Here is a 21,375-nt window from a genome sequence, read left to right as displayed (position 1 = left end):
TGGGGAAAAGCAAATCATACTAAAGTGCATGAATGAGATCTTACGAATTCATACAAATTGACCACTAAATTAATAAGTTATGAATCAACTTTCTGATAAAAAATTGTGTCATATCTTCAAACAGACTAGACATGTGTCTGTTACTGTATGTAAACTCATCTGTGTGGGTTCCATATGCTGGTAAGGTATGTTTTGATTCTGATCTTACTGCTTTCAATGTTAGTCTTGCTGGTTTCAATGCTGGTTTTGCTGGTCTCTATTCTGGTCTTGTTGGTTTCAGTGCTGGTCTCAATGCTGGTCTTGCTGGTCTCAGTGCTGGTCCTGACCACCATTGAGACCAGCAAGACCAGCTATAAAACCAGCAAGACCAGCATACCAGCATCAAGACATACCTTAGCAGCATATGCTCTTTTTCAGCATGGTAACATCATTGGTGTTTACAATTTGTTGTTACATTTTTCAAATTTAAAATATTAAATGTAAAACATGTTTTACTTCTAGTGATAAATTAATTAATCCGATTAATCCAATTAATTAATTAATTAATAATTAATCTTTAGGTTAAAAAATGTTTGTTTGTTTGTTCATTCCTTTATCCATTAACATGTTTGTGAACAAAACATACACAATGACATTTATTACATCAGCCTGATCTCACGAGGAAACGTAAGTGTTTTACGTTGTGTCAGTTTAGTGTTTATGAAAAAGTTTAGTTGTATGAAAATGTACGATTTTAAAAAGGAGATGAAGTCATTGGGTGAGGAGCAAATCATACTAAATTGTACGAATGAGATTGTACAAATTCATACGAATTAGCCACTAAATCAAAAAGTTATGAATTGCTGTGATATTGCGTTGAATCGATTACTTGCATAAACCACAGTAATAATTAGCGAGTCTAATAGTCAATTTCTTCTCTTCTGAGAGACTGAAGATCCTCTATGTTCTGAATGTTTTAAAGGCTTACATACCCTCACAACAACGTTCCTGTCAGGAATAAATCAGCGTTTTACTCCGTTCTCAGCACTGGTGTTAAGAGTTTGTTTTTATGCTGGCACTAAAAGTGTCCCCCTTGATTCACTGGTTCACTTGTGCTGAGCTTTTCCCAAGAGTCATAAATCCTCAATAAAGTCTCTCTGTTGTTCAGTGTCCCATTGGACTGAGAGCTGTTTTGTAGTGTTGTACTGCTTACATTGCCTGTGTCTTCCACATCAGACAATTCACCACAATGAACGTCCAATAAATCTCCAATATCAAAAGCATTTAATTTGCAAACATAACATCTGTCTCATCTGAGACCAAAAACATCTATTCTGTTTGGAGAAACGCAGTCAGAACTCGCCAAGAGCTAATAATGTAACATAAACTTGGTAATTTAATCGTGTTTGAGGCCTGTTTGAAACATTCGAGGAAATCCTCATTTAAGAATGGCTTTCCCATGCAGGTATTGTGAAATGTTCCTGGAAGAGGACAAGCACTTTTTGTAACTTTTAATGGAGAAATGAAATGCTATTATTTTGCAACTTAAAGAGAGCACAATGAAAAAAATCTGGCCAAAGTCAACGAGAAAACATTACAGGCATAGTTCACAAAAAGGAGAAAATTGAATAAACTAAAAGTTGATCTTTAGCTGAAATTGTGGTCCTTGGTGATTTCATATAGCAAACAAATGGCATTACTTAAATGATAAAAACGGTAAAAACAATAGGATAAAGTAAAATCTGTTCCCTTATTAAAGACGTGTTTCCACCAAAGTGTTTTTTTTTTTTCTCGATCTGAGCATTTTTTGTTGTTGTTGTTGTTGTCAATGGAAGCGGCACATTTCAGTTGTATATACTAAGCACCTACTCACACAGTTGCCTTGAACCGTGCCGATGTGTGTTTGTCCCCTCTCCCCTGATGGCCTGCACTCACACTATATTTCACCTTCTGAGCCAGAGCACGCTTGCTTCATCGATGATGCGACTGTTCAGTTTAACAGAAGAGAAGCGCTCTCGCTCAGCACAGTGAAGATTTTTTTAGTTAAATCGTTTTGTATAATTTTTAGTCCTTTGGGACTAAAAATAATACAGTGACATGTACAGTTGAACTCTGAATTATTGGCCCCCCTGAATTATTGGCCCCCTATTTATTTTTTTTCCCAATTTATGTTTAACGGAGATTTTTTTTACCATTTCTATACATAATAATTTTAATAACTCATCTCTTATAACTGATTTATTTTATCTTTGCCATGATAACAATAAATAATATTTTACTAGACATTTTTTCATGACAATTCTATACAGCTTAAAGTGATATTTTTTTAAAATATAGCTTAAAGAGGCTAATCATTTTGACCTTAAAATAGTTTTAAAAAAAATAAAAAACGGCTTTTATTCTAGCCGAAATCAAATATATATATACTTTCTTTAGAAGAAAAAATATTATTAGACATACTGTGAAAATTTCCTTGCTCTGTTAATCATCATTTGGGAAATATAAAAAAAAAACAAATTAAAGTTTTATACTTCTGAATCAAGCCCACATGCATGCTTCGGCACAGCCTGCATGTGGTTGCAAAATCCTCACTGTACCCATTGCAGACGCGCACCTCTCAAAAAATGTAACCACATCGGAATGACATGTAGTGCAAGCTCTGTGACGAGTATAAAGGATGTTTTATACTTCTGCATCAAGTGATCGGCATGACCCACGGCGCATGCCTTGCGCGTTGTCGTGCATTTATACTTCTGTGCGTTGTGTGTGTTGCTCTGCAACACTAACGCTAGCTGGCAGTAGATTATGTTCCTTTGTGTCGAGTTTCTTTGCAGGTGTTATGTTTTTTTCTGAATGCTACCTTAAATTAGAAGTAGCTCAAACACGTTAAAAACTCGTGCAACAACAATAATCATAAGGTCATTAGGTACACAAAAAACAAAAGTTTCCATCTAGAACTTCTTCACGGGATTTGACAAATGTAAACACTTGCTCCAACGGGTTCGCGCCGCTCTCGGTCCTGCTCACACTTGTCAGCGATACCACGCCGACCAATCACAAGTCGCTTGCGATGTGTAGTAACATTTCTTGAGAGGTGCGTGCCGGCGATGGCCACGGCGAGTGCTATGCGTCCATGCACAGTCTGAGCCCTAGCATACGATTGTCTTGCTTGACGCAGAAGTATAAATCAGCCTTAAATGCACGACTATGCTTAAGGCAGATGCTGTGGGTCACCCCGAACACACGACACAGAATAAACCAGGCTTAAATTTCTTTACAAGGGGTAGCACAGTGGATGACAGAAAGAATTCTGTGGAAGACAAAAATTAGTGTTGTATTTAGTTAGTATTTTAAAGTAGTGCTGAAACAGCCTCCAATTGCTATGTCATCATGTCATTTTCATCTACTTAACTTGGGCCGGGTCGCAGTGGCATCAGTCTTAGGAGAGAACTCCAGACTTCAATCTCCCCAGACACTTCCTCCAGCTCCTTCGGGGGGATCCGGAGGTATTCCTAGGCCAGCCGAGAGACACAGTCCCTCCAGCATGTCCTGAGTTTTCCCTGAGGCCTCCTCCCAGTGGGACATGTCTGTAACATCTCCTTAAGTAGGCGTCAAGGAGGCATCCGAAACTGATGCCCGAGCCACCTCAGCTAAATTCGATAAATGTGGAGGAGCACCGGCTTTACTCGGAGCTCCTCTCGGGTAACAAAGCTGCTCATCCTATCCATTAGGGTGCGGCCTGCAACCCTGCAAAGGAAACTCATTTCGGCCACTTGTATCTGAGAACTTGTCCTTTCAGTCATAACTCTAAGCTCACGACCATAGGTGAGAGTAGGAATGTAAATTGACTGGTAAATCAAGAGCTTTGCCTTTTGGCTCAGCTCCTTTACCATAACGGACCAGTAAATCAGCCGCATTACTACTGCACCAATCCGCCTGTCAATCTCACGTTCTATCCTTCCCTTACTCGTGAACAAAACACCAACATACTTAAACTCCTCTGCCTGGGGTACGGACTTTTCTCCAGCCTGGAGATGGCAAACCTCCGTTTCCGGTGGAGCACTATGGCCTCGGACTGAAGGCCATGCTGACATGGCCATGCTGAAGGTCCATGTTCGATGAAGCCAATATAACAACATCGTCTGCGAATAACAGAGATGAAATCCTGTGGTCCCCGAACCAGACCCCCATCCTCCTGCAGGCCCACCACCTGCAGGGGGAGCCGTAAGAAGTCGTTGCATGGTGGAACGAGTGGTGGTCGAAGGTTGGGACCGATCATCGGTTATAGAAACTGGCTCTTGAGACATGGAATATCGCTTACGATTGCATTTTTTTTTCTGCATGATCTTCACTATTTTTAGCCGATTTGTCTCCTATTTCTGTAATTTGTGTTTCCACAAAATGTGTCAGCAAGTGAAAGTCAGGGTTAAAGTCATGCAATGTAAATTTGGCATAACCTACTAAAATAATCAGAAGTTTCCTTGAAAAAAAGTATTTTTAGAAGAAAGAAAGAAAGAAAGAAAGAAAGAAAGAAAGAAAGAAAGAAAGAAAGAAAGAAAGAGAACATTTTCAGGAAATTGACAAAAATATGACTTTTGTTTGGAACACCATTTTAATTCAAATAGGAGATAAATCACACTCAAGGACAGATTTATGTCACTGGTTTGGTTTGAGCTCTCACACAGCTGTGAATCCGAACATTCATTTAGCCTCTCAAAGGAGCGCAGCAGCCGTAAATGTCCCGGGGCAAGAGGCCGTGGAGGATTAAATTGTCCTTGCACTCGCATATCACCGTAAGACCAGAAGTACTTTGGCCCTTCACTCTCTCAAGTGCTCTGTTGACAGAGAAAACAGTGGCGTGGAGCTGAAGCCAGAGCAGCTTGGAGATCCAGTTGCAGGTCTCCGTCAGTGTTTCTGGCTCTGCTGGCTTGACAAAGGGCCTTGATTCAGGTGGGCAAAGCGGTGACCTCACGTCTCTGAACTGAGCCGCAGGGAGGCTCAAAACAACCCTTTCACAGCGCGTGAAGACAAAGAAGCACTTATGGAGTCTGCAGTGACAGCTGAAAACATCTTTAAACTTCAACTGCAGCTCTCTCTCTCTCTGTGGCGGGAAAAATGCAGAGCTCAAAATAGCTAACATGAGCTAACATTTTTATATTACTTTTTTAAAAAGACAAAAATGTGAATAAAAAAAATAGATTTAACATGTTGCTCCCTTTACTTTTTCTGTTGAATCAGTTTACCGTATTTTGTTTTTGAATCACCTTATTCCTTAAAACTTCTATTATTTAGAACAATAGACAGACAGACAGACAGATGGATGGATAGAGGGGTGGGTGGGCGGGCAGATAGATAAACAAACAGACAGACAGACAGACAGACAGACAGACAGATAGATAGATAGATAGATAGATAGATAGATAGATAGATAGATAGATAGATAGATAGATAGATAGATAGATAGATAGATAGATAGATAGATGATAGATAGATAGATGGATGGATGGATGGATGGATGGACGGACGGACGGACGAAAAGACAGACAGACAGACAGATAGAAAGGCTGACAGGCACATAGATGGATGGATGGATGGATGGATAGACGGACGTACGGATGGGTGAATGGATGTACAGACAAAAAGACAGACAAATAGACAGATGATAGCTAGACAGATAGAAAGGCTGACAGGCACATAGATGGATGGATGGATGGATGGATGGATGGATGGATGGATGGACGGACGGACGTACGGATGGGTGGATGGATGTACAGACAAAAAGACAGACAGATAGATAGATAGATAGATAGATAGATAGATAGATAGATAGATAGATAGATAGATAGATAGATAGATAGATAGATAGATAGATAGATAGAAAGGCTGACGGATGGATGGATGGATGGATGGATGGATGGATGGATGGATGGATGGATGGATGGATGGATGGATGGATGGATGGATGGATGGATGGACAGACAGACGAAAAAATGATAGATAGATAGATAGATAGATAGATAGATAGATAGATAGATAGATAGATAGATAGATAGATAGATAGATAGATAGATAGATAGAAACGGATGGACAGACAGATAGAAAGAAAGGCTGACAGACAGACAAATAGACAGACCGAGAGTGAACGAGTGTAGTCAGTGTCAGTGTGAAACAGCAGGTCTCCTGTAGTGTGGTCATGGACGCTCTCCCTCCTCCGGCACAGCTGTTGTTTTGAAGCTTCCTCTGCAGGTCAACTCTCTCAGTGTTTCTCACTGTGCTCTTTGTGTCTGAAGACAGAAAAGTGAGCTCTTGCGACCTGACCTGACCATCCATCTGACCTCCAGCAACCAAAGCAAAACTATTAGAACCAAGAGCACAGTGACTTTCATTAAGTTCACACACCCCAATGTGAACTGTGCTGGACGCTCATGCGCTTTAATGCATGCAGCCCATCTGATAAGAGGGAATGATTGCAAAACTTGTCCATGGATGTTTTACAATCAGGATTTTAGCTTAGCATTGTTTGTTTGTTTATTTTTTCTATAAAATTAATTGATAATTTTAAATAGTTACAATATGTGAATTTATAGCCATTAGAAAACAAAAAGTAAGAATTGATAGATAAATAAATCACATAAAAATATTTTAAAAATATAATAATTAAAAATAATAATTAGGCTAATAATTTAAATTAATAAAATTGATATTTTAAAATAATAATATAGCATTAACCTTTAAGTTTTTTGCAAGTTTTTTTCATTTTTCATTTAAGATGTTTGCAGATTGTTAAAAGATAAATATTACAAAAATGTAAAAATTAAATGATTAATTTATTTTTATTTTAAATTTAAAAATTCTAGTTTTTAGCAAATCTGAAAGATACGGATAAATCAGTTTTATTATAACAAATTTGAATAAATTGTAATTTATTTGTTATTTTAATTTATATTTACATGTTTTGTTCAAATATTAATTAATAAATATATACAACTAATAATTTATACTCCATGGTTCAGATCATTCTGATCATTACATTGTATATATAACAATAAAAACCTGCACAAATATTTATTTTGGTATAAAAGCAGTAAACCATATATCATATGTAACATCATATTAATCTACACTCACCAGTGACTTTATTTGGTACACCTGTCCAACTGCTCGTTAACGCACATTTGTAATCATCCAATCACATGGCAGCAACTCAGTTCATTTAGGCATGTAGACATGATCACAATCTTCTGCAGTTCAAATTGAGCATCAGAATAGGGAAGAAACGTCATTTAAGTGACTTTGAACATGGCATGTTCGGAGTATTTCTGAAACTGCTGATCTACTGGGATTTTCACGCACAACCATCTCTGGGCTTTACAGAGAATGGTCCAGTAAAAGAGAAAATATCTGATCTGTGGGAGCAAATGCCTTGTTGATACCAGAGGTCAGAGGAGAATGGCCTGACTGGTTCGAGCTGATAAAAAGGCAACAGTAACTTAAATAATAACTCGTTTCAACTGAGGTATGCAGAAGAGCATTTCTGAACACACAACACGTCCAACCTTGAGGCAGATGGGCTACAGCACCAGAAGACCACACCGGGAGTTTCTCCTGTCAGCTAAGAAGAGGAAACTGAGGCTACAATTCACACAGACTCACCAAAATTTGACAATAGAAGATTGAAAAAAAGGTTGCATGGTCTGATGAATCTCGATGTCTGCTGCGACATTCAGATGGTAGGGTCAGAATTTTGTGTCAACAACATGAAAGCATGGATACATTCTGCCTTGTATCAACGGTTCAGGCTGCTGCTGGTGGTGTAATGGTGTGAGGGATATTTTCTTGGCATACTTTGAGCTTGTTAGTACCATTTGAGCATCGTGTCAACACCACAGCCTACCTGAGTATTGTTGCTGACCATGTCCATCCCTTTATGACCCGAATGTATGCTTTCATGTCAATATGGACCAAAATCTCTGAAGAATATTTCCAGTACCTTGTTAAATCTATGCCATGAAGGATTAAGGCAGTTCTGAAAGCAAAACTACTAGTAGTGCCTAGTAAGGTACTAGTAGGGCGTACCTAATAAAGTGGCCAGTGATTGTATATGTCATATGTAACATCATATTAGTAATGTACTACACTGTAAAACCCAATAAGTTAAGATGACTCAAACCATTTGAGGAAACCGATTACAACAAACTATTTAAGTTCAAAACTAATCCTAATGAGTACTGTGAACTTACTCCATTTGAGTAAACGAAGCAATTTGAGCACAGTAAAACCCGTTAAATGAAGAGAACTCAAACCACCTGTGTACTGTAAAACCCAGTAGGTTACGGCAACTCAAACTGTTTGAGGAAACTGATTGCTACAAACTATTTGAGTTAAACTAATCTACATGAGTACTGTGAACTTACTCCATTTAAGTTGAAGTAATGAAGTTTTTAAATAACTCCTTACCTTCAACACTGAGTTCAAAACTCTTTTTAAATGAATACCTTAACTTTCAGCAAAATTTGAGTTAATTACACTCATTTCATTTGATAGAGTTGACTGTGGGTTTTATGTTGTATAGAATTCCATAACTACAAAAACTGATGGCAGGCTGGGTGAAAAAAAAATAGTTTCAAGCTTGCTGCAAGACGTTGGAAGAAGCATCTTTTGAACTCCAACCATGCAAGTGTGTAACAGAGAGAACAAAACCAGATAACATAATTCTGAAAGAAACCATTTCTAGTGTTTTTTTAGGAACAACAAAAGTTCAAAATATCTGGACACCGCGCGCTTAGTTCTGGGGTCAGGCATATTTTGGTTTGTCCACAGAAACCATTGGCATAAACATTGGATTCTCATCCAAACCCCAAATTCCTCTGCAGTTTTATTCAGACGAAGCTGTGCTCACTGATACTTTCAGACAATTACATATTCCTGGAGATTTTTCTTTGCTTTGGGTCAGTAACAATTATACAGCAAATCACTTCCTGAGGAAACATCTCCTGGAGGGATTTTTTGCTAATCTGCTCTTCTCTAATGTTGCAGAATGCATACGTCCGATGTGTGGAAATGCACCATGAAACTCAATAGCTCCGGGCAGGAAACTGGAGTCCTGAGGAGGAAGAGGCAGGAAGTGAATACGGCATGTTTGCCCCCCTAGCTTACACCTTCGGCTCGCTCTAACCCGGCTGTGGGGCAATATCTTGTTTTTAGAGGGGGTCCCATCTCTGCCCAATTTTACAGCTGGGTGGAGAACTTCAATGGAGTCTCTGAAGCCAGGGTTAGACAATAGACTGGTAGCCAAACCGGCACGCCAAGCCAGGATTTCCTGGCTTACGGCATAAAAAAAGTTGCACAATGAAGGATGAGTCTTGTGTTGGGTTGATCTGAATCTCAGTTCGGAGCTGTGGCACATCTGTACGTGAGAACACAGCATTTCTCCACCGCCTGTAAAGGAAGTGCTTGACTGAAAGAGTTCTAGCCTGAAACCGAAGAGTGGTCAGTTTAAGGGTCAATGACACTCTTTAAAAATAAAGCTTGTTTATTGACATTGACGGGTCCTGGTTTATTTAGATGCTTATTTAGATGCTTAAAATGTTCTTTACACTAAAAAAATGGTTCTTTGAAGAACTCTTCACTGAAAAAGAAAACAAAATAGGTTCTCATCTGGCACTATTATGACAAAAACACACTTTTGGAAATTTTTTGTTTAAGAGCGTACAAGTCAAAGTTATTTCATTCATTCAATTTCTGAAATGATTATTAATCTGGGGTCACAACAGCGGAATGAACCGCCAACTTATCCAGCATATGTTTTACGCAGTGGATGCCCTTCCAGCTGCAACCTATCACTGGGAAACATCCATACACACTCATTCACACACATACACTATGGACAATTAAGACTACCCAATTCACCTGTACCGCATGTCTTTGGACTTGTGGTGGAAATTGGAGCACCCGGAGGAAACCCACACAAACACAGGGAGAACATGCAAACTCCACACAGAAATGCTTTGTGACCCAGCCGAGAGGCCAACTGTCCCTTGCTGTGAGGTAAAGTGCTACCCACTGCGCCACCGAAGTTGAACTTCTGGACATGCTAAAGGAAGGTAGAAGTTATGGGACTGTAAGACGTCATAACAGAATAAAGGTTGTATTGCCTTCTTTAGCAAATGTTTGTGCTTGAAATAAGTTTTGATCTTTGGTTTTATTCTATAATACTGGACTTTATTTTCTATGATGGTTGGAACTATGAGAGTGTTTAAACCAGGGGTCACCAATCTTGGTCCTGGAGGGCCGGTGTCCCTGCAGGGTTTAGCTCCAACTTGCTTCAATACACCTGCCTGGATGTTTCAAGTATACCGAGTAAGAGCTTGATTAGCTTGTTCAGGTGTGTTTGATTAGGGTTGAAGCTAAAATCTGCAGGACACCGGCCCTCCAGGAACAAGTTTGGTGACCACTGGTTTAAACAAAAGAGAAAAGTGTGTAAATGTTATGTTATTGATAGGGTGTCACTCAGGAGGTGCTCGGAGTAGAGCCGCTGCTCCTCCACATCGAGAGAAGTCAGTTGAGGTTTCTCGGGCATCTGTTTTGGATCCCTCTTGAATGCCCACCTAGGGAGGTGTTCCAGGCATGTTCCACCAAGTGGAGACCTTGCGGAAGACCCAGGACACGCTGGAGGGACTATACCCCTCGGCTGGCCTGGGAGCGCATTGGGATCTCCCAGAGGAGCTGGAGGAATTGTCTGGGGAGAGGGATGTCTGGGGATATCTCCTAAAACTGTTGCCCCCATGACCGGCCCTGGATAAGCGGATGAAAATGACCTGACATGACAACTCCCGCGAATAATGAGGGACCGCTGTACTGGCTTATCAAAGAAGGTGGATTTCCAGAACACAACCAACAATTGTTTTATCGCCATGGACCAATAGTAGCTCAAAGTTATTTCGGAGCCAAAACAAATTTCCCTAAAAAAGTTTGTATTATTGTGCTATTTCGAAATGCCAAAACAGGCTTTGTTTTATGAAAGAAATTTGTTTAAAATTAAAAACATTTTTAATTACAAAGTAAGCTCTTGGGCGACGCAGTGGCGCAGTGGGTAGCACGTTCGCCTCACAGCAAGAAGGTCGCTGGTTCGAGCCTCGGCTCAGTTGCCGTTTCTGTGTGGAGTTTGCATGTTCTCCCTGCGTTTGCGTGGGTTTTCTCCGGGTGCTTCGGTTTCCCCCACAGTCCAAAGACATGTGGTACAGGTGAATTGGGTAGGCTAAATTGTCCGTAGTGTATGAGTGTGTGTTTGAATGTTTCCCAGAGATGGGTTGCGGCTGAAAGGCCATCCGCTGCATAAAAACTTGCTGGATAAGTTGGCGGTTCATTCGCTGTGGTGACCCCAGATTAATAAATAGACTAAGCCAACAAGAAAATAAATGAATGAATGAAGCTCTTTTCTGCAATTTTTTTACTGCCTATTGGAGAAGTAACGACTAGTAATAGTAAACAGAAACAAACGGTCAAGCTACTTGCTCTACAAACATGTTTTTTGTTTTAAATAAAATCCCAGAATGCAACACCAAACAGAATAACAAGCAGTTTTTTACAGCAAAAATCCATGGAAGCGAATAAGTCCTGAAGTTTCATGCCAGTAAGGTTACAATGGCTAAGCCCACTCGTTTATTAAGGAATAAGGTCAATATTTAACAAGACCTGAACAAAATTACTAACAACTGCATACTCTTGAGGCCAGGAGAATGTCTTTTACTTGCCGGTTTTTTACTATCTGGTCTCTCTGTCACACTAAACCTCATTGAAATTCAAAACATGGCACCAATGTAGTCCATCCAGTTCTACTCTCATCCCCCAATTAACCCCCCTGACCCTTACCTATCTAGTCAGGCCAAGGCCAAAGGAGTGAGACTTACCTGCACAGCTCTTAATAGGTGGTGTCTGTTACACTTACCCTCCCTAAGCCTCACACTCATGCGGGTCACAGTACCATGGCAGCCTTTCCTGGTTCTACTGACCCACTCCAAGTGGGAAGTAAGCCAGCAGTTTAAGCATAACAAGGACACTGAAGACAGCAGGTTTTGGAATCTCTTCTAATGTTCTGATGATTTCATTCAGGTGTGTTTGCCCTGCTGAAAAATCCAGCTTAAACTAGACTCCTAGCTGGTCTACCAGGCTGGTTTTAGAGGGGTTTTGGCCACTTCCAGGCTGGTTTCCAGCCATTTCCAGCCTGGTCTTAGCTGGTCAGGCTGGGAGATGACCAGCTAAAACCAGCTTGACCAGCCTAGCCAAGCTGGGAGTCCAGCCAAAACCAGCTATATCCAGCTTAAACCAGGCTGGTCAAGCTGGTTTTAGCTGGATTTGGCTGGTAATTTTCCAGCCTGACCAGCTAAGACCAGGCTGGAAATGGCTGAAAACCAGCCTGGAAGTGGCCAAAACCCCTCTAAAACCAGCCTGGTAGACCAGCTAAAACCAGCCAACCAACCTAGGCTGGTTTAAGCTGGATTTTTCAGCAGGGTGATTAGGAAGAATTTGAAAACATTACTGTTTTTGTGCCTTCAGGAACAGAGTTGGGAAACACTGTTTTAAAGTGTGTCGCTATTACATCTCTTGAGTTCAGAAAAGTTAAGTTTACTCATAAAGCTTTGACTACATGGCCGTTATTACACTACTAGGCTTTTATACACTTTCACACTGAAGGAGAAACAGCTGATTGTCTTCAACAAATGAATCTCTGCATTATTGTTGCAAGGTGCAGCACGGGGGTGCAGTGAAAAGCACACAACAAGAAGGTCGCTGGTTCGAGTGCTGGCTGGGCCAGTTGGCATTTCTGTGTGGAGTCTGCATGTTCTCCCCGTGTTCATCTGGGTTTCCTCAAGGTGCACCAGTATCCCCCACAAGTCCAAAAACATGCGCTTTAGGTGAAATGGGTTAGCTAAATTGTCCGTATTGTATGTGCGTATGTCCTGATCACCCAGGTTGATGGCTGAGCGTTGGGCTAACGACCCAAAAAATTTGTTGTTATGAAACACCAACATGGTGCAGCCAAATATCAACTTCGATATAAACGGCCCTGGGAGTAAGTAAGGATTGTATGTACTATATGTACTATATGTCGGCATCTAACTCACTCCTAATTGGATTTAAACCAGCAGTTCATCTACTTTTTTCCTCAGTTAAGTATCTTCTATTTCTATTTTCTATTTGGGTTAAACGTCTTTGCTGCATAACATACAACAGTAGAATAAGATACATAACTTCTGGTACTACCAGAAGCAAAGACTCTCAAGATATAAACTTAAAACATAAAAATTTTCTTGCCAATTAATTGTTACAGAACTTCTAGTCACTTCTTGTGACTTCTAAATCTCACTAAGACACTAGCAAACACTAACATATATTCCATTCCAGCACTTTCTGTTCCAACACTACATAGCGACACTAGTCAAACCCATTTGTTCAACGCCGGCAGCTTAGGGTAAGTGATCTAAAGCTGTAATCTAACTGAGCAGGAGTTCCCCAAACAACAACAAAACTCTTGACTGAACTATCATAGTACGATGCATCATTTGGAGAGAGAACAATGTAGTGACGAGTGTTTCCCAAAACCCTAGTTGCTTCTTCCCAGATCCATCATTTGAACCACGTTAGATATAATGTAAAACATACAAAATGACGCTCTAAATGGGGCAGAGTAATGACTTCTTTAGAGAGAAAAAAAAAATTGTTGGTAATTTTTTTACACACATTTCAATGTGCACTATGGAGGGAACACAATTCTTAATATGAAGATCACTAAAACTGAACTTTGAATGCAAATTACACCTAATTAATTCCAATTTTAAATGCTGGAATGTTTACGAACGAATAGGGCATAGGGAGAATAACTGAGAATAGAACACAACCAGGAACTATGAGTGACATGATTCGAGCAAAAGAAGCGTCGTGAGTTGAGCGTTTTACGCAATTGACACCCTTAACCCGCGTATTGAGTGTTTCTCTCAAATAACTTAAGTTTAAAAATCTGAACTTCAGCGGACATTCGCGCTGCGTTAAGTTAACCAATCAGGAGTTTGCTCTTGTAGGGGAGTGATTATGAAGTAGCATCTGTCGTTGGTGTCCCAGGGAAAATCCTCCTGCCGACACCAACAACAGTTCATCAAATTGGGTTCGGCTCAGTCAGAAGAATCGCTGAAAGCTTCCATCATCCAGGTTAAGTTTCTAGAGGAGTTTATGAGCTCCAGAGCTGGGTGCACCTCTGAAAAAATCTAAAGTAAATACAGTTATTCTCTCTATAAAATCCATGTTAGCCATTTAGCAATGAAGCTAAAGTCACCGGGCAGACAGAAGCCCTGCCCATGACACGAATCCACATCTGTGGTGTAGTGAACTTGACACGCGAACAAAGCAAATTTGATGTGCAAATGAAGCAAGTAAACTCAAAATGTTCAAGCAACTATTTACGCACGAATATTGCAATTTATCCATGCATATCTGGTGTGAACATAGCATAACAATGATTTTTGTAAACATACCCTAGCTTGTTTCATTGTGGTGTGACAAGAAACATGCTCACTGATCAAAAGAAACTTGTTTTTTTTAAACAACAAACACCAAACAGAATTGTTTTTGCCTTTATTATATTGGAAACAGTACTTCAAGGCCTATATGCAGTGAGACATTAGATTAGCATGCAGCAAAAACTAGGGTAGCTGCAAAAAAATATTGTAATAATTATCTGATTCTTTGTGTGAATAGCATTTAATTAATTTTAGAATAGCGTAAACACAAATATCTGTTACAAACATGTCCTGGGATGAAACAAAAGCAGGACTGGCCTAGACAAACATGCTAACTGCACTTATCTTTTCTTCACTTAACTAGCATGTGGGCTGTAATACCTTATTAGCAGACTTTAGCTGACATTGTGCCAGTGTGCCATTCTCCCGGCACCAGGATTTGTGCTTCGGGTGCCTGCTGCCAAGAATTTTCCAGATTAACTCCTGATTTCAAAGAAAGGTCCCTGTGGTCTGCCATTGTGTGAAGCCATGCGCTTGTATTCATCTGTGTTAAGGAACTATTCATCCCTCCATTCACATTCATTCACTGAATGGGGTCCTATTTAATAGACCATCCTTCGCCTGTGTCTCAATGTACTCATGCAAACAGCACTTCCTCGCAGATTAGCAAATAATTATGGCGCCTTCTACAATGCCAAAACCCCCTAAAGCAAGAAAGAGTTTGCATCTCCATCTCAGTCTGACATAACAGCCATTTCCTCATCGCCTCTTTGAAAGTCGACCAAATAGTTCACCGAGGGGAGTTTCAAAGTTTTTAAGGGACAGCAAGGCGATGCTGTTTCTCACTTAAGCGATCACTCTTCATCTACTCTGATCTCAGCAGTAATGATTTGGGCCGATACCTTCATCCTTCCTGTCCCTCCCTCCTTCATCCATTCATCCATGCTTCCTACCACCCCTGGGTGAGAACATAAGCCTCTTAGAGGCAGGACGGGGCACTGAAAGGCTGCGGTGGAGGCTGGATCTGTTTGCCTTACGCCTGCCGTTTGGGTGGCTAAGCAAACGCCGGGGAGGGCTGCCGAACCATGCAGGCTCAACGCCTTTAAAAAGGGTCCAACAGAGTGACCATTGTGTGAGTGCAACATGAGAAGTCATTTACTACAAGCAGGAAAGTGAAATATCCTTCCGCTGTGAGTCCGAAAGAAGGCTAAAACCCTAAAACCGAAGTTGAGCCTTTTGTTTTAGCCCACCCCCCAAAACAAAAGTGCAACTTGAGCACAACATCCAGCTCATAAAGCAACAAGATAATCACATTTAAAGTATGTGTGAAATCAAAATTTACTTAGTTTTATTTTGCACACTGTTATTTTATAGGTGAACCAGCGACCTTCTTGCTTTAAGAATGCCAAACACTAAGCCACCATGCCACCCATTGATTGAATATTACCAATATGGGTTTTGGTAATATTCAATGAATGGGTGGCATGGTGGCTCAATGGTTGGCACTCTTAAAGCAAGAAGGTTGCTGGTTCGAGTCCCAAACCAGGAGGCCTTTCTGTGTGGAATTTGCATGATCTCCTTGTGTTCGCGTGGGTTTCCTCTGGGTGCTCCGGTTCCTGCCACAGTCCAAAGGTATGCAGTACAGATGAATTGGATTAACTAAATTGGCCTCAGTGTATGACGGTATGTGAATAAAAAAAGTGTATGGGTGTTTCCCAGCACTGGGGTTTAATGAGTGTACTCTCAGTGCTGAGTTGCCGCTGGTATGGCATCCAGAGAGTAAATGTGGTCCATTCAGCAGTGGCAACCCCTGATAAATTAGGGACTAACGCGAAGGTAAGTGAGTGAGTAATCTTCAATCAAAGTCTAAACATTTGGAGTCTTGTCTTTAAATGCAAATCAGCTGGTTCCCCCTGCCCACCATTCGCATGTGCATGTCTGCTTCTCATGTATTATATCAGATAAACAGCAGTCAGTGAAAGAGCTCTAGCTCATTACTCCAAAATGATGTATTTTGGCCCATTTACACTGAGTGATACAATTTAGTGATAGGTCGTTCATGAACGATTCGTTCATTTTGAACAAATCTTCAATATGACTCGGGAACTACGAGTCCTCTCAGGGAGTGATTCGTTCATCCGTGCGTGCGCACATTTGTGCAGGTAGTATCGTTAATTTCAAGTCTTCGTCACATTGGCAGAAGCCAATCATATGCGTTTAGAGCTGGAAAAAGAATTGATCCGCTCACCTCTCAAGTCCTGTATCGGGTCTGAGTCACTACTCGTTCATCACGGGCCAATCATACGCGTTTAGAGCCGGAAAAAGAATTGATCCGCTCACTTCTCAAGTCCTCTATCGGGTCTGAGTCACTACTCGTTCATCACGGGCCAATCATACGCGTTTAGAGCTGGAAAAAGAATTGATCCGCTCACCTCTCAAGTCCTGTATCGGGTCTGAGTCACTACTCGTTCATCACGGGCCAATCATACGCGTTTAGAGCCGGAAAAAGAATTGATCCGCTCACTTCTCAAGTCCTCTATCGGGTCTGAGTCACTACTCGTTCATCACGGGCCAATCATACGCGTTTAGAGCCGGAAAAAGAATTGATCCGCTCACTTCTCAAGTCCTCTATCGGGTCTGAGTCACTACTCGTTCATCACAGGCCAATCATACGCGTTTAGAGCCGGAAAAAGAATTGATCCGCTTACCTCTCGAGTCCTCTATCGGGTTTGAGTCACTCGTTCCTCACGGGCCAATCATACACGTTTAGACCCGGAAAAAGAATTGATCCGCTCATCTCTCGAGTCCTCTATCAGGTCTAAGTCACTCGTTCCTCACGGGCCAATCATACACGTTTAGAGCCGGAAAAAGAATTGAACCGCTCATCTCTCGACTCCTCGGGTTTGAGTCATTCTGTCACGTAAACAACGAACGATCATCCCTCTTATCGGCTCAGACTGTGCATTGATTAAGATTATATGTGACTGTCAGTGTAACGTGAATGAACCCCTGACATTTGAAGACATGAAGAGGTGAGCTGAGCAAAGAGACAACATGCCTTCATAGACAAAAGAGCAGGTTTTGGGTTAGTTGTAGATGTGTTTAGAAGAAATTCGTAACATTTTAATAATATTTTGGCAAATTGAACCAAATGAACGAAATGACTCGAAAAAAGATTTGTTCATCTTGATGAACGAGACTCAAAGATCCGAGTCAGTAAAATGATCTGAACTTCCCATCACTAGTACAATTTGGTACGGTACACTTTTATAGACGTTTTCATGGTCAAAAGGTACCTAAAAGTGAACTATACCATACCACTTTTTGGTCACCCTTTGCAAAGGGAACCTAGTACAAAAAAAAAAAAGGTAGCAAAAGGCAGAGCAAGACGCACAGCTGAAGGCTATTGGTTTACAGAAATACGTCACTCGCAGAAGTAGGAAAATGAAAACAAAGGAAGCGACATTTTTAAAAACACAGTCGAGACAGTCTCCATATTGGAGACTGTAAGGGTCTGTATGTGTTCATATATGTTGCATTTATGAATTTCATATAATTGCAGACATTACAGCAGGCTATTTTGCACCGTCATTGATCTGCGATTATCATGTTCATACAAAGGTTAGTAATGAACATTTATACACAAGTATTTATGTGTAAAAAGCATCTGTTTTGTGAGAAGTGCTTCTCATATGATATGTGAATAACCCGTACGTCTTTACTGCGACATTTTCTTGAGTAAAAATGACTACCCTGTTGGCAGTGGAAATGCAAACTTTTTAAAGGTGACCCGTAGTGTACTGTACTGTACCTCTCAGAGGAAACAGGCCATTTGTAAGTCAAGCCTAAATGCAACAATGAGTTACAAAGTTTGCAGTACACACACATACATGTTTCTCTTTATTTACTGTTTTAAAAGCTTTTTAAACTTGTAAAACTCTTTTTTTTGTCCAGCTGATCACAGAGAGTTGGAACAGATCTTTTACTCCCAGTTTCTTTGAAAATGCCATGTTGTGGACATGTTTAAACATGTTACTATGGAAACATATTAATATGCGCCTGTTAATCTGTGAACAGGGAAAACCACCATGTCACATTGCAGTGGGTATCAAAATCACTGGGATTTGGATTCTGTTTTAATATCAGGAAATTAAAAAGGAGACTTGCTGTGTTTTTATAACTCCAATATGACAGTGATTACACTATACCGATTCAATCCAAACAGCCTCTAAAAGTCGTTCACATGTGCCCTTTAAGAGAAATAGAAACATGACATATAGAGGACATGTAGATTTCAGCTGTCACAAACATTGTTTTTTAATCAAATGCATAGTTTATTGTCGAATGAGCCATGTTTGAAGCTCATTTGATCCTATTATCTGCAGAATACACAGGTTCAGATTGTTTACTGATTCATTCATCAATCCTTTATTCAGACAAGTAAAGTGGTCAAAGATTTGGACCCCCTTTAGTTTGCCTGTAGGAAAAGAGGGGCACTGACAATGCTGTAACTTTGTGCGATATTGCTGCTGAACATATTCAACAGACTAAAAATTATGTTAGGATTTTACTTTTAGATTTTAGCTCAGCTTTTAATTCAATTTGGATACATATTCTCCAGCAAAGATTACTTGATTTAGGAGTGAATGGTGATCTTATTTGGTGAATTAAAGATTTCCCTTGAAATCCTCCTCAAAGAGTAGTAGTTAAGAATATGGTGTCTAAAACAATGATTGTAAATACAGGAGTTCCACACGGAGGCATTTTATCACCCTTACTTTTTTCTCTTTACACAAATGAACTTAAGATCCAGGATTTCTGTTTTTAAGTTTTTATAAATATGCAGATGATATGGCACTTGTTAGCCGGTTAACTAAAACAGGAACAGAAGGAGATACCTTTTACTATGAATATATAAATTTGCTTCAAAATTGGTGTAAAAGGAGTTCACTGGAAATCAATTTTATAAAACCAAGGAGATGATAGTTAGCAAAAATAAATTAGTCCTTAGTCAAGGGTTGAAACCTCTGGTCCTTGATGGACATGAAATAGAGACAGTTGGATGTTTTAAATATTTAGGAACATTTCTTTCTTTTTTTTTCGGCTTATTCACTTTACTAATCTGGTGTTGCCACAGTGGAATAAACCGCCAACTTATCTAGCACATGTTTAACACAGCGGATGCCCTTCCAGCTGCAACCCATCTCTGGGAGACATCCATACACACTTATTCACTAGGGACAATTTAGGCTACCCAATTTACCTGTACCGCATGTCTTTGGACTGTGGGGGAAACTGGAGCACCCGGAGGAAACCCACACGCACGAGGGAGAACATGGAAACTCCACATAGAAACGCCAACTGACACAGCTGAAGCTCGAACCAGCGACCTTCTTGCTGTGAGGCAACAGCACTACCTGCTGCACCACTCCGTCACCCATTTAGGAACATTTATTGGTAGTAGATTAACATTTGCTGCAAATGCAGAGTGCATTTTTTTTAAAAAGCAATGCAGAGATTATATCTCATTAGGATGTTACAACAATATGATGTGACTCAAGATGTTCTGGAGATGGTATACAAGAACTTGGTTGAAAGTGTTGTGAGTTTTAACATGATTGCATAGTATGACCGTTGCCAATTAAGGAGAAGCAAAAACTGTGTTGAGTAGTAAAAATTACCAGTGCAATTGTTGGTAAAGCAAAAATACAACTAAATGAAATGTATTCAATGAGAATTAAACAGAAAGCACACGTCATTAATGAAGATTGTTCTCATCACTTAAATATCAAATTTCAGCTCTTGCCATTAAAAAGACGTTTTAGGCAACTACTAAAGTAAAAAACTAAAGTAAAAGAACGTGTATCAAATGTCCTCTGTGCCAAATGCCATTAGAATCTTAAATGCTAAGTCCTAAGCAGAGGTGGAAAAAGTACTTGAAAAATCATGCTCAAGTAAAAGTACAACTACTTGCCTACATTTACATTTAGTCATTTAAACAGATGCTTTTATTATTAAGAAATTATTATTTTTATTATTAAGGAAGCAATTTACACAACTATAAGAGCAACAATGAATAAGTGCTATAGGCAAGTTTCAGGTCTGTAAAGTCTAAGAAGGAAAGTATTAGTAAATTATTATTATTTTTTTTTTTGAGGACAGTTAGTGGTATATCCAGAGAGGCAATTGCAGATTAGGAAGTGAAGTGGAGACTATATAGTTGAGTTTTTAGTCGTTTCTTGAAAACAGCGAGTGACTCTGCCGTTCTGATGCAGTTAGGGAGTTCATTCCACCAACTGGGCAGATTGAGCGTGAGCGTTCGGGAAAGTGATTTCTTCCCTCTTTGGGATGGAACCACGAGGCGACGTTCATTCACAGAACGCAAGTTTCTGGAGGGCACATAGATCTGCAGAAGTGAGCGCAGATAAGAAGGAGCAAAGCCAGAAGTCGCTTTGTAGGCAAACAGAGCTTTGAATTTGATGCGAGCAGCAACTGGCAGCCAGTGGAAACGGATGAGCAGCGGAGTGACATGTGCTCTTTTAGGTTCATTAAAGACCACTCGTGCTACTGTGTTCTGGAGCAGCTGAAGAGGCTTGATAGAGTTAGCTGGAAGCCCAGCTAGTAGAGAGTTGCAGTAATCCAGTCTGGAGAGACTTGAACAAGGAGTTGAGCTGCATGTTCAGATAAGAAGGGTCGGATCTTTCTGATATTATAGAGTGCGAATCTGCACGATCGAGCAGTTCTAGAAATGTGGTCAGAGAAGTTTAGTTGGTCATCAATCATTACTCCAAATGTAGTGCAAGTAGAGTAAAAGTATCTGTTGTAAATATTACTAAGAGTATTAGTAAAAAGTAGCTCTTTCAAATGTACTAAAGAGTAGTGA

Source organism: Danio rerio, chromosome 21, assembly GCF_049306965.1.
Source record: "Danio rerio strain Tuebingen ecotype United States chromosome 21, GRCz12tu, whole genome shotgun sequence".
Lineage (NCBI taxonomy): Eukaryota > Metazoa > Chordata > Actinopteri > Cypriniformes > Danionidae > Danio > Danio rerio.
The sequence above is the reverse complement of the archived record's forward strand: the minus strand, read 5'-3'. Positions refer to the sequence as shown.